Below are 13,183 nucleotides of genomic sequence, written 5' to 3'. Positions count from 1 at the left end.
TCGAGAGTCTCTTATTGTAATCGTGGTTGTGGTCATTAATGAAAATAGGGAGTTTTCTCTATCTTTTTTGTTATATTTTTTATTCTTTGTATTGGGACAATACATTGCATTGATCTTAGTATGAAGTGGTTGAATTGGTTTTAAATTCCATTGAAATTCATTGCATTTGTTAAGTATTTTTGTATGTCATGCTTGCTTGAGATCATATGATTATTTGAGTTTGGATATTCATGATAACAAATTGCATGATTAGATATTTGAGTAAATTTTATTGTGATTATCAATGACTTTGTTGATTGAAATAAAGCCTAATTGAATGCATGTACACACTTCGGTAAGATTTGAGCCTTGATGATTATGTTCTTTATATTTTTGCTCTTATTCTTTTTTGATTGTGTCGAACTAAAACATTGACAATCTAGAACTTGTAGTATAATGCATGTTAAGATTACATAAGAACTTGATTCTTTGAAGTGATTTGGGAACTTAGGATTCACCTACTTTTCACCCAAAATACATATCCTTTTCTTTCCCATTAAGTAACCATGTTTGAGCCTATTTTCATTATTTGCTTTCACCAAATTTTTAAACCTAAGCTTTATTCATCTTTCTTCTCTTCCACCCTTGTCAAGACAAAAAGTATAAGTTGAAGGTTGCACGATCATGTTTCACAAAGAAAAAAAAAGAAAAAAAATATTGTGTTTGATGTAATTTTTGTTGCTTATGTTTACTTTTCCTGTGGACTTGATTTAGTTACTTGGAAGAAATCTCTTGTCTTGAATTTTGACCACATTTTTAGCCTTATTCCCTACCTTTACTTAAGCCTCATTACAACACTTTTTAAAGACCCAATGATTGTTGCATCTTGTTCTAACTAAGAAGTGGAGATTTGATGGTATTACAAGCTTATGGAAATGTCATGTTTGGTTCCAACTTTGAGCATTCTTGCACCCAAAAACACATTGAGTGAATTGAGTGAACCTTTGTGAGGTGTTGAGTTAAGTAGCATTGAGATTAATGAATGATTCGATGTTATGCTTTCGTTTAACTTAAACCAACTTAATATTTCCAATTGATTGATATCTTGAATATTTTTTTTTTTGAACTTGACTTGCATGACTTGCTTCGATATGAGATGAGGCGGAGGAAGGTAAATTGAGTTTTAACTTGTTTGATTAAAGTATACTTGAGGACAAACATGAGAAAAGTGAGGGGAAATTTGATGAATGATCTTAATTGATATTATTTACTTGTTAATTTTCCCGTGTTAGCAATTTATCACTATTAATCTATTTATATTGTGCTTATTTTCATGTAGGGATTTATTTTCTATATCCAGCAGTAAAAGAGTGTTTTCTATGTTTTTTTTATTATCCGATCGCAATCGAGGACATGGGCATGAAGCTGTTTGATGTGGCAGTTTCTAGAAGGTCCATACAGCATTGGGAAGATTCTGAAAGAAGCCTACTCATCACAATCCGAGGAGATCTGTTAGGAAATCTAGTTTTACGTTTGGATTCAAAACACTTGGTAATATCTTTAGGGTTTTTTTTCATTTGAAATTATTTGCTATATTAGGGATTTGGAAACCTATAAATATCCCCCTTAGGGTATGGCTTGGATATCTTGAATTTACTTTTGTTATTTTATTTCTATTTTTATAAAAGTTTCATTTTTTTTCTATTTTATTTACTTTCCTTTTACTTAAGCTTTTTTACTTTTTTTTATAAAATATGCTAAGTATGATTTCTATAGGCTTAGCTATTTTTCTTATTTAGCCAAGAGCTAGCGATGGCTCAACTCCAAATGTGAGATTTGAAAAGCACTTAATACCCTTCGGGTTACATTATCAATTTTATGAAAAATTGGATTGGCAATCGATATTTCCTTTAAAAAAATCAAAACACTTTCATTTCCAAAATTCAATGTTGGTCTGGATGTTGTTCTAATTTATAGTTGGGATGAGAGATCCGCCTATGGCATAATCGACTTTTGTGAACACACTTAGCGGTGGTCCGCTAAGGAAAATTAAGATCAAATCTGATTCTCATTGAGATAACATAATTCGAGTAAGGTTTTTCCAAAACATAATCTGATTTTTTCTAGCGGCGATATCAGAGGTTGACTTGGGAAATTCGGTTTACTAAAGAGAAAAACAAGTTATAAGGGTTGGGCCTTGTCTATTATAATTGAAATGAATTCCGAAATAAAATCTATTTCAATGATCAAAGCGAATTGAGTCAAAGCTAAGCTTAAGGCTAATTTCTCCATAATTGTTTTCTAACACATTTTTAGTCTTTCTTCTTTCTTTCATTTTATTTAATTCATCTTCCACTAAACACCCCCTTCTATTTTACTTTTTGATATAGTTTATCTGGTTCGGAATCAATGCAACTCAATTCTAAGTCCCTGCGGGTCGACATATTTCTTCTCTATACTACTTTTATTATTTTCTATTTTTATTTTGAGAAAATGAATTTATCTGATAGTTCACATTTCTTCTCAATGATTAATTCTAAAATCTAGGATATTTAATCTATAAATTTAATACATGACTAGAATAAAAGATTTTAAAGTTAATGTTCAATTTAAGGCATTAGACAAATTAAAAACAAAATCTTGATCAAATTGCATTAAATGAAAATCCAAGGAAACAAATCATATACAAGTAGTGACCAAAATGGAAGAAAGCAAAGAAGGGTGAAAGTGTCGCAAATACATTGCTTTACAAGGACTCGTGTACTAATTATACAATTTTATTAACTGCCACGTAAACACTTCCGTTAAATGTGAACGGTAGGTGGTTATATTGAAACAATTTAAATAGTTCAATAGTCATATTGATGTAAACTTGAAAATGGTAGCCGTTTCGTGATCCGACCCCTAGTTGTATGTTCATTTATATAGTTTACCCTATAATTAAATGCATGAACCAAACAATATTAGTGGTTAAGAGATTATTGTTATCTCTTGAGGTCTTGGGTTCGAGAACAACATTTGCATGGGTATATGGATGTTTATTGTCAAATTATTAAAAATATTTTGAACAAGTACTACTTTATATTCACCTCTAATAAAATATCATATTCAAATTCACAATAAGTTTTTTATATTATACTTGTCATAGTGATTAAAATTCAATCATTTAATCATATTTAAAATTTAATACAATTCTATGAAATATGATATGCAAGTATGTTCTACTGGTAAATGATACTACCAACAGGTGTTGATTCAAGTGGTAAGTAGCTTGATATCGCTTAATCATGTCTTGAGTTTGAGTTCTTGTTTATGCAGAAAATCCCCGTTGGGAGACTCAACCACCAAAACCATGTGTGCAATGAATCGAATCGGATTAGTTAGAGCAAAGCCTTGAGAATTGAGAGAATAATAAAAAAATTGAAAACAGATTTGTTGATTTCTCAAATTTTCAAAAATTATAATTTTGCCCGTTTAGTTTTAAATATTTTAATTAATTTCCTTTTTCTAAATCTCATTAAATAACTTTTTTTAAAAATTAACTTTTAAAAAAATATATAAAAAACTCAAATTATTTTATCAAAATCTAACTCTGAGTGATACAATAGTCTATCGAAATCTAACTCTGAGTGATACAATAGTCTATTTGGACTGACAAAATCATGGCGCCCTAGCTTGACATTATCCTAGAACCAGAGATACCCAAAATAAAAAAATGTAACACTCTAATCCAAATCGAACTGAAATCTAGAGGATTAGAATATTACGTGGAGCCACCAAAGTGGTTAATCATTTTTTCTTTAATCGAAATTAAAATCAAAATAAAAATATTCATATTATAAAATGTGGTTCACAAAATATAATAGGCTTACCAAAGTGGGGAGCTCCCCATAATAAATCCCAAAGTACAAGAATTTATCAAAATAGAGTTAGATTCAATAAACATGAAGTCTATGAAAATACATGCCCACTAAATACTCGAGACATATTCTGATACTCGATTAATTTTGAATCTACAGTCTGGAGATGAGCTCCTCAAACCTGTAACACTCCAACCCATACCCGACCCGGATTTGAGTCCGAGATGTCACATTAACTTTTAAAAACGATAATCTTACAAAACATCAAAACATTTGAGTTTTTTTAAGAAAATATGATCATATATTGTTGAATTGTATTTGTTATAAAATTTTGAGGGAAACGTATTTATGAACAGTAAAATATGATATGAACAGTACCGTAGAAATAATAATGAACAGTACCCGAATGTTAAAATTTCCCAGATTGCTTATGGGGTATCGATTCCCCTGCTACAGTACCTCGGCAAAACATGTATAAAACTCATAAAATTCTAAGCTATCATTTGTATAAAATTTCCATTTACAAATACATCTTTAAAACATTCCAAAACTTGATCAGAGTGTATCCAATACAAATCTTTTATTTATTACATGCCAACTAAATTCTTTCTAACAAAATACATGCAATTCTATCTACATTTGTGATCTGATCTTTGGTAAGGAGAACTGACCTGTCTTGTTCCTCTTTACTTCTCTTTTCGCTATCCAAGCCTACGTGTGAAACAATCACACGCTAAGTTAATGACTTAGTGAGGCATATAAAACATATAATCTAAACATATATAAATCATTTCATATTAAAAACATACATCTGCAAATACTATCATTAATCTCTTTTACTTACCATATATTCATCATATAACACATATATCACTATCAACACATTTAACATTTCAAAATTCATTATTATTAATTCTTATAATTTAACACCCTTATACATAACATATCATGCATTAACCAAGCAATACACCATTACATAAATCATGTGATCTATTCCATATAATAAATCACATAAACATATCATATTCAGTACACTTATTAAATCCCTTTATTAGCCCATGTACACTGTTGAGAACTGAAGGTATATGAGTACATTGAGGTTGTGCACTAATGCTATCACCACAGCTCGTATAAATGTCCCGAAGGACCTATCCAGAGGTCATAAAGAACCTCGAAAACTATCCATAGGTCCCGTAGAACCTAGGTAAATTGTCCATATATTCCTTTGAACATAGGTATACTATCCATATGCCTCTAAAGACATAGGTAATTATGTCCATATGTTCCGTAGAACATAGGTAAACCCTCGACTCTTGGCATGCCAACTATACCACTAGCTCTCATATTACATAACATGGGCATTATTTTTATACTTATCACTTTACATATTCACACATTCATATCACATCATTCTTTCTCTTCTGTCACATACCACATGTATGTGTAAACATATATCTCATATCACATGTTCATATCATCACGTAGTTTATTTTCGTGTAATTCATATAACTTATCATATGATTTCATATTCATATCATATATTCATATAGGATCACGGTTTTATCATCTATCATGTCATTTCATTTCATTCTCTATATCTTTATCACATAGCTTATTTTATTTCTCGTGTTCTTATGTAAGAACATATGTCATGTCTTATTCTTATATCATCATATATATATCATCTATATTTCCTCACTTAATCTCATATCATATAACATGTATTCACATACACTATTTATACCAGTTCACATACCTAATCACACTAAGTTGTATTCACACCATTCATGTAACATATGCAATAATATATATATTACATACACTCATGCCATATAAGCATCATATAAATCAAAAATTGAATAATATTTTAGGAGTCACTTCTTACCATAATAACTCCATCACTGGCTCATCACAAGCCAATGTTTGTTCAATAACCTAACTACAAATTAAATTGCACTCATCTTAGCCTTGCTTTGATTCAATCCTAATTCTTTGATTGTTTCGTACTTGTTTAGGTTCAATATCTACATAAATATAACATTTCAAAACAATTATCAAAAGCCTAAACCTTAAACTTTATGTTAATAACTTAAGTCAGTTTAATGAAACAAAATTCCATTTTTCCATTAGGGGGAATCGATACCCCCCAAGGGGGGAATCTGTACCCCCTACGTAATCTGGAATTTTCGTTCAAGCCCATAAAATCATTGTTCATGCACGAAAATTCACTATATCAACTTAAATTCTTCATGTTGCATTCCCTTTCATATTCTTAACTCAAATATACATACTTAAACTAATTTATATCCATTTATTTCATCTTAAACCTCAAAATTCTATTCTCCATATAGAAATCAATAATCATATCAAATTTTCCACGTTATCCAAACTTAATTCTAACACTTCTAACTTCTTATTCTCATAGATGACAAGTCAAATTCATCCTCCAAATTCATTTAAACATTCCTATTCAAAATTTCACTTCAAAACTCATTTTCTTTAATCTGTCATAACTCATTTATCTTTTGATTTTAAGATAAATTAAGCTTTCCTTAAGCTTAGTTATCATCTAATGATCAAAACCCAACTATAAAATCAACAAATAATGAATTAAATAAAAACTCACCTCTGCTCAGCACGTTGGAGAAGAAGAAAGCAAGAAGAAGAAGAGTTTTCCAGATACTCTCCCCCCAACGTGTTTATCTCTTCTTAAAGAGATAAAAAAATATCTTTCATGACAAATGACCATTTTTCCCTTTAATTCCTTTAATAATTACTAATAACCTTCAGGAAATATCCACAAATAAATCATTGAAATATTCAACATTTCCACTTTAATCAAAAAATTCTGAAATATTACAGTTTCGTCACTAACCCGTAATTTGGGATGTTACAAATCTCATCTCCCTTTAAGAAAATTCGTCCTCGAATTTTCATTGCACACTTTGACAAAAACATATCTTTTAATACTCTCAGGTTGTTTCCTTTATTTAATTTTTCATTCCTTTAGTTGTTCAACTAACTTTTTCCTTATTCATTCATCTACTATCGTTTATCATATAAATAGTAACCGGTAACCTCATCCATTTCTGTCTTTTCTTTCCTTCGATTCTGCATTTTCCTTTGATCTCTCTAAAATTCATATAATGTCACTCATCACGTAGACATTAACATTCCTTTTCATCACTTAACATCATAAATCAATCAAATTCGTTATAAATTTTTAATTACCTTGCAACAATAACCAAACTTTTATTCCATCATCGTTTGACCAAGAACATAACCTTACATCTTCTTCAATTGTGATTAAACATAAACTTTACAGAATCAAACAATCTTTCACATTACCTTGCACACTTTTCGTATTTCTATATCGAACTTATCATCTAAACTTTCATACAACCTTTATCACATTTGATCCTTTATAATTCATCCTTTCATTTCTTTATTCTATTATTTCTTTAAAATCAAAATACCCTTATACATATGTCATATCTTTTAATTTATGTTCACATACTCTTTTCCTATCACTTATATTCATCTCTAATCACCGATCTTTATCACATCTTTATAACTTTGATAAGTATTTTCACTTATACAGAACCTCATTCTTTACAATCTCTTGTACTCGTATTTTTTTCCTCCTCAAAGCTCCTTTTTAAAACCTATAGATACTTTTTCTCATTGCCTTCATCATATCTATATGGTTAAAATACATAACCATATCTAGATCCATATTATACTTGATTAATTCACTTTATCTTTTCTTCCCATCTTATTACTCTATCACCTTTACTCTTATAGCTAGTCAATAACAACAATTCAATCTAGGGCACAAGCCCTAATCAATTAATCATATACCCCTTTTTCCAACCAGAATTATCTCACCAATAGTTTACTTAACTTTTCAAATCCACATTCATTCTCGTGCACCATGAAATTTTCTTTGCTCATATTAAACATTTCAACGTCTTCTATCTTATAAAATAATCACTTGTTGTACTATTTCTTTAAGCTCTTCCGAAACAATATTCACCTCAAGGCATCTTCTACTATTCCCATTATAACATTTTTTTACCATATTTTAGCTCAACCGCATAGCACCTAAATTACTTCATCTAACTTTTCCACTTTAGGATAGTGGAGATCCTCTAACATTATTCAGTTGCACATTTAATTTTCTGAACACAATCCTTAACTTTTTAATCTAGGGTACAACCCTTATCAACTTGATCATATACATTCTTTTCCATCAAAATTTTTCTCAACGGTATCTTACTCAACTTTTCAAACTCGGACTATTACTCATACACATTATTATTCTTCTATTTCAAAATCAAACGTTATAACTTCCTTTATCTTATAAATTGTTCACCGACATACTCATTCTCAAACTTTTCTATTACTTTTTATATTCTCTTGATCATTCAAATCCTTATCTCCTTCACTACATCACATTACATAATTAAAATGTACATTGTATTCGAATGCACTTCATATTTGGTTATCATAACCTAACAATATCTAATAATTCCTATACATTTTCATCACATAATTTTGTTAGCCATTGCTAACTCTTTCCATCTATAATGCAAATCCCTTATCATATCCACACTCTTGCTTATACACAATACTATTTACAATTCTAATATTCCTTTTTCACATATCACCTCTTCAACAAATCTTTCGTGCTATCATAAACTCCACTTCATTACTTTAATTCTTTCATTACCTTTTTCCCTTATGCTTTTACATTCTTTTCATATCATTTATACTTATCCCTCTTTATCCTTTTAACTTTTCTATCAATCCATTGTTTCCATCAACCATACTAATCCTTTAACTTTAATACATTCACTATCACAATACTTTATTAGTCAACTTATTTCTTTCAATCAAAACGTAAACCTTCATCAAACTATCCATATGTATATTCTTTCAACTCAAAATAATTCATCATCTATTTCTTTCACTTATCAAACCTTCATTCTCACTCATCCATAATACGATTCCTTTGCCTCAAATTCAACCATTTCATTTACCTTTTTATAATCAGCATTGTCTTATACATAACTTAATCATATCATGTCATTCATACTCACATGCTGTTGTATATCACATATATTTATCCTTAACTATCACTCCTTATCATATTTTCATAAATTTGATAGTTAGCTTTACTTGCACAGAATTATCATTCTTATACTTGTGTTTTCTCCACTTGTTTCAACAATCACCAGATTTCAATACTCATCTAATCCATTTAAAATATATTTTTTTCTGCTTCAATTTACAACACTTTTAACAGAGCTTTTAACCCAATTCACCAAGGTTGTCTTTAACCTTGACTTATTATCAATTAACTACTTGTTTAATCTTTTAATATTAAACCCTATTGCTTGAGTCTTTCTGACTCTCGCCTGATTTGATTCTCTGGCGGAGAATACAACTAATTCATATATGATTTAAAGTTGGAAACCATAATCTCTACCTTTTTTTGATGGTCCTTAACTCTATGAAGCAATAATTCTCTTAATCATCTGATATTTTTGTTCTCCAATCTTTTTATTCTAAGCTCTCTCTCTTTAGAGATTTAGTGCGATTAACCATTTCTTGAAACGAGAACAAATTCTAAACCAGTAACACTCTTTTAATTTAAGGTGCAAGCCCTAAACAACCAATCACATGCATCCTTCTTATCATTCTTAATCAGAATCAACTCAGCAATACATCTGCTTAACTTATTAAATTTATACTCATACACATGTATGTGTAATTCCCTTGTTTCAAGCTCATATATTTGAGCTTCATTTATCTTATGAACTGGCCATCCATGTACTTAATCTTGAACTCTTTTACAAACAATAACCAAGTCACTTGATCTTTTAACATTCTTATGGTGACATTTGTTCACGGTATTCTATCTTACCATAGTAGTAACGAAACTACTCAATTTAATTTATCCACTTTGGAGAAATGAAAACCTTCTAACATTATCTTCATATCATTTAATCAAAGGTCTGTAACAATATAACCTTTCTCAAACTCACCCTTAAAATCGGGTGCTCTTAATTCTTTGTCCCATGTTCCCTTTTCTACCCTCTGTATTCCTTCTTCTTTTAGTTACTTTTGCTCTGTGGTTTTCGTTTGTAGATTTAGCTCTGTTGTTTGTAGTAACAGCGGGAAAATAGTTTTCTTTTAGTGAATCTTGACTGAATTGCTTTCTGGTATGTTAATTTTTGAAATTTCTCAGTATTTTGGTTCTTGAAAATTATAGGATCTCGAGATTCTGAGGTTTGACTGGATTATTTATGGAAATTTTACTGAAAAAAGTTCAACATGTTTTGAGTAAGGCTTTGAGTTGATGACGTCTTAAACTTCCATAGAATTTGTTATTTACTTGAAAAACAGTTTTGCTTTGAGTATGATATACTGGATCTATATTTTTCTAATTTGTTTTGAGTAGGATTTACTGGATCTGTATTGTTTTCATTGTCCTAGACTCCTAGTATTCAATTCAATTTTTTCAAAAAAAAAATTGAAATTGACAGTAAACATTAGAACATTTTTCTATAAATTAACAATCAATATTATTCTATTTTTCTTCCCTTTTAACACTAGGCTTTTAGCAATTAATTATAATCATTAATATTTACCCCCGCATAATAATAAAAATTAATACTATTATATTTTCTTCCCTTTTACACTAGGCTTTTAGCAATAATAATAAGAATAGTATTTTATAAATTAAAATCCTATTTAGTAACCAACTAGGCTTCTTAGTACCCCTCAATGCTCTAGTGTTTTATTGGTGAATCTCTTATCTTCTCTGGATTCATTTTTAATAGTTCCTCATAGCTTGAGCTATAGATGATTACTTGAGGTCATGTCTTTCTTTTAGATCCTATAGGGCGTTAAGGGGGCAGGCTTGACAGAGTGGTGTCAAGGAGACTAGACTTAGAGTTTGTACGTTGAATGTAGGCACATTAAATACTAGGCTGCTGGAGCTGACCGACGTACTAAGTAATAGGAAAATAGATTTTGCATGTATTCAAGAGACTAGGTGGAAAGGGGCTCGCGCCAGAGAGTGTAACAGGTACAAGTTGTGGTATTCAGGCGTAGATAATGTTAGAAATGGAGTGGGTATCTTGGTATCCTCTAGGCTCAAGGAAAATGTAGTTGAAGTTTATAAATACCGTGATAAGATCATGATGATTAAGGTTGTTATAGAAGAGGAAGTGGTGAATGTCCTTTCAGTGTACGCCCCACACATTGGCCTAGGGGAGGGGGAGAAACGTTGCTTCTGGGATTCGTTAGATAATGTACTTAGGAGCATTCCGGAGGACCAAATAGTTTTCATAGGGGGAGACTTCAATGGCCATATAGGTAGTGAAATCAACGGGTATGACGATGTTCATGAGGGTTTCGGTTTTGGTAGTAGGAACGATGAGAGGCGTACGTTGCTTGAATTTGCTAATGCACACGATATAGTGGTCACTAACTCATTCTTTAACAAGAGAGATGTGAACTTGATTACGTTCCATAGCGGGGGACATTTTACCCAAATCGACTACATCCTGGTTTGAAATCGGGATCGATGGGCTTGCATTGACTATAAGGTATTCCCTGAAGAGGCATGTGCATCACAACATAGATTGCTGATTTTGGTATTCCGCGTATGCCACGGGCGGAACACTTATAGGAGGGCTAAACTAGGTAAACCTAGGATCCTTTGGAAGAACTTACATGGAGCGACAACTGATGACTTTAGGAGTAAGGTTTTGTCTCATACAGATTTTGGAACTACAATCTAAAATAATGCAGATATGTTATGGAAAAATATAGAAAATTCCATCAGAGAGGTGGGCAAAAACACCCTTGGGTTGTCGACAGGGAAGGTCAAGGAACATAAAGAATCATGGTGGTGGAATAAGGAAGTCCAAACTAAGGTGAAGACAAAGCAAATTTGCTTCAAGGAGTTGCTACAATGCAATGACGACGAAGAAAGATCGAGAGTTAAACAAAGATACAAGGAGGCAAAGCGAGAAGCCAAAAAAACAGTGGCTAAAGCAAAGGATAATGAATACAAGGAAATGTACAAGAGATTAGACACCAAGGAAGGATAAAACGAAATCTTCAGGCTTGCAAAAGCCAGAGAGAATAGGAAAAAGGATCTAGGTAGCATTAGGTTTATTAAGGACAACAATGGTGCTCTTTTAGTGAAAGATCATAATATTAAGAGGGTTTGGGGTAGTTACTTTTTTGGCTTATTTAATAACAGTGCCACTCCCTGTAGAGATAGTAATGTTTATGGGTTAGCCTTCCATCATACTACGGCCAATGACCGCCCTACTATTAGGATTTGGATTGAGGAAGTCAAAATAGCCCTTAGAAAGATGGGGAGGGACAAAGCTGTAGGTCCAGATCAAATTCCTATCACTGTGTGGTTGACCCTAGGAGAAGAGGGAGTTAAGTGGTTAAATAACATCTTTAATATTATTTTAGAGACTGCCAAGATGCCAGAGGATTAGAGAGAGTCTACGGTGATACCAATCTATAAGAATAAAGGAGATCCCCAACGTTGTGGTAACTACAAAGGTATTAAACTACTCAGTAATACCATGAAGCTATAGGAAAGAGTGATAGAGGCAAGGTTGCGACAGGTTACTAGGGTTTTGGAAAACTAATTAGGCTTTATGCCAGGCAGGTCTACTACGGAGGTGATTCATCTACTTCGACGACTTATGGAGAAATATAGGGGGGAATATAGATCTTCATATGGCGTTCATTGACCTTGAGAAGGCGTATGATAGCGTAACCCGTGATACAATCTAAAAGACCTTGGAAACGAGACGGATCCCAACTACTTATATTTGGGCGATTCGTGATATGTACTACAGATCTACTACATACGTCATGACTACAGTTGGCTACACCGAGGCATTCCCAATGGAAATCGAACTCCACCAAGGGTCGGCTATTAGCCCTTACATCTTCTCCCTGGTTATGGACGATATCTATTATACGACACCAGACGGTGTTCCATGGTGTATGATTTTCGCTGACGACATTGTCCTAGTTGCTGAAACAAAAAATGAGCTGAATAGTAGATTGGCTACCTGGAAGACTGCTTTGGAAGAAAAAGGTCTAAGGATCAATATTGAAAAGACAGAGTATTTATTTTCAAACTTCAGTGGGAACCAAAACGATGAAGATGTAAAAGTATCCATCGAATGACACTTTATCCCCTCAAAGGATTGTTTCAAGTACCTAGGGTCTATGATACATAAAGATGGGGGTGTAGATGATGACGTTTCTCATCGTATAAAGGTGGGATGGCTAAA

This window comes from Hibiscus syriacus, unplaced genomic scaffold (assembly GCF_006381635.1).
Source record: "Hibiscus syriacus cultivar Baekdansim isolate YM2019G1 unplaced genomic scaffold, ASM638163v2 tig00008145_pilon, whole genome shotgun sequence".
NCBI classification, from domain to species: domain Eukaryota; kingdom Viridiplantae; phylum Streptophyta; class Magnoliopsida; order Malvales; family Malvaceae; genus Hibiscus; species Hibiscus syriacus.
Note: the sequence above shows the minus strand (reverse complement) of the source record.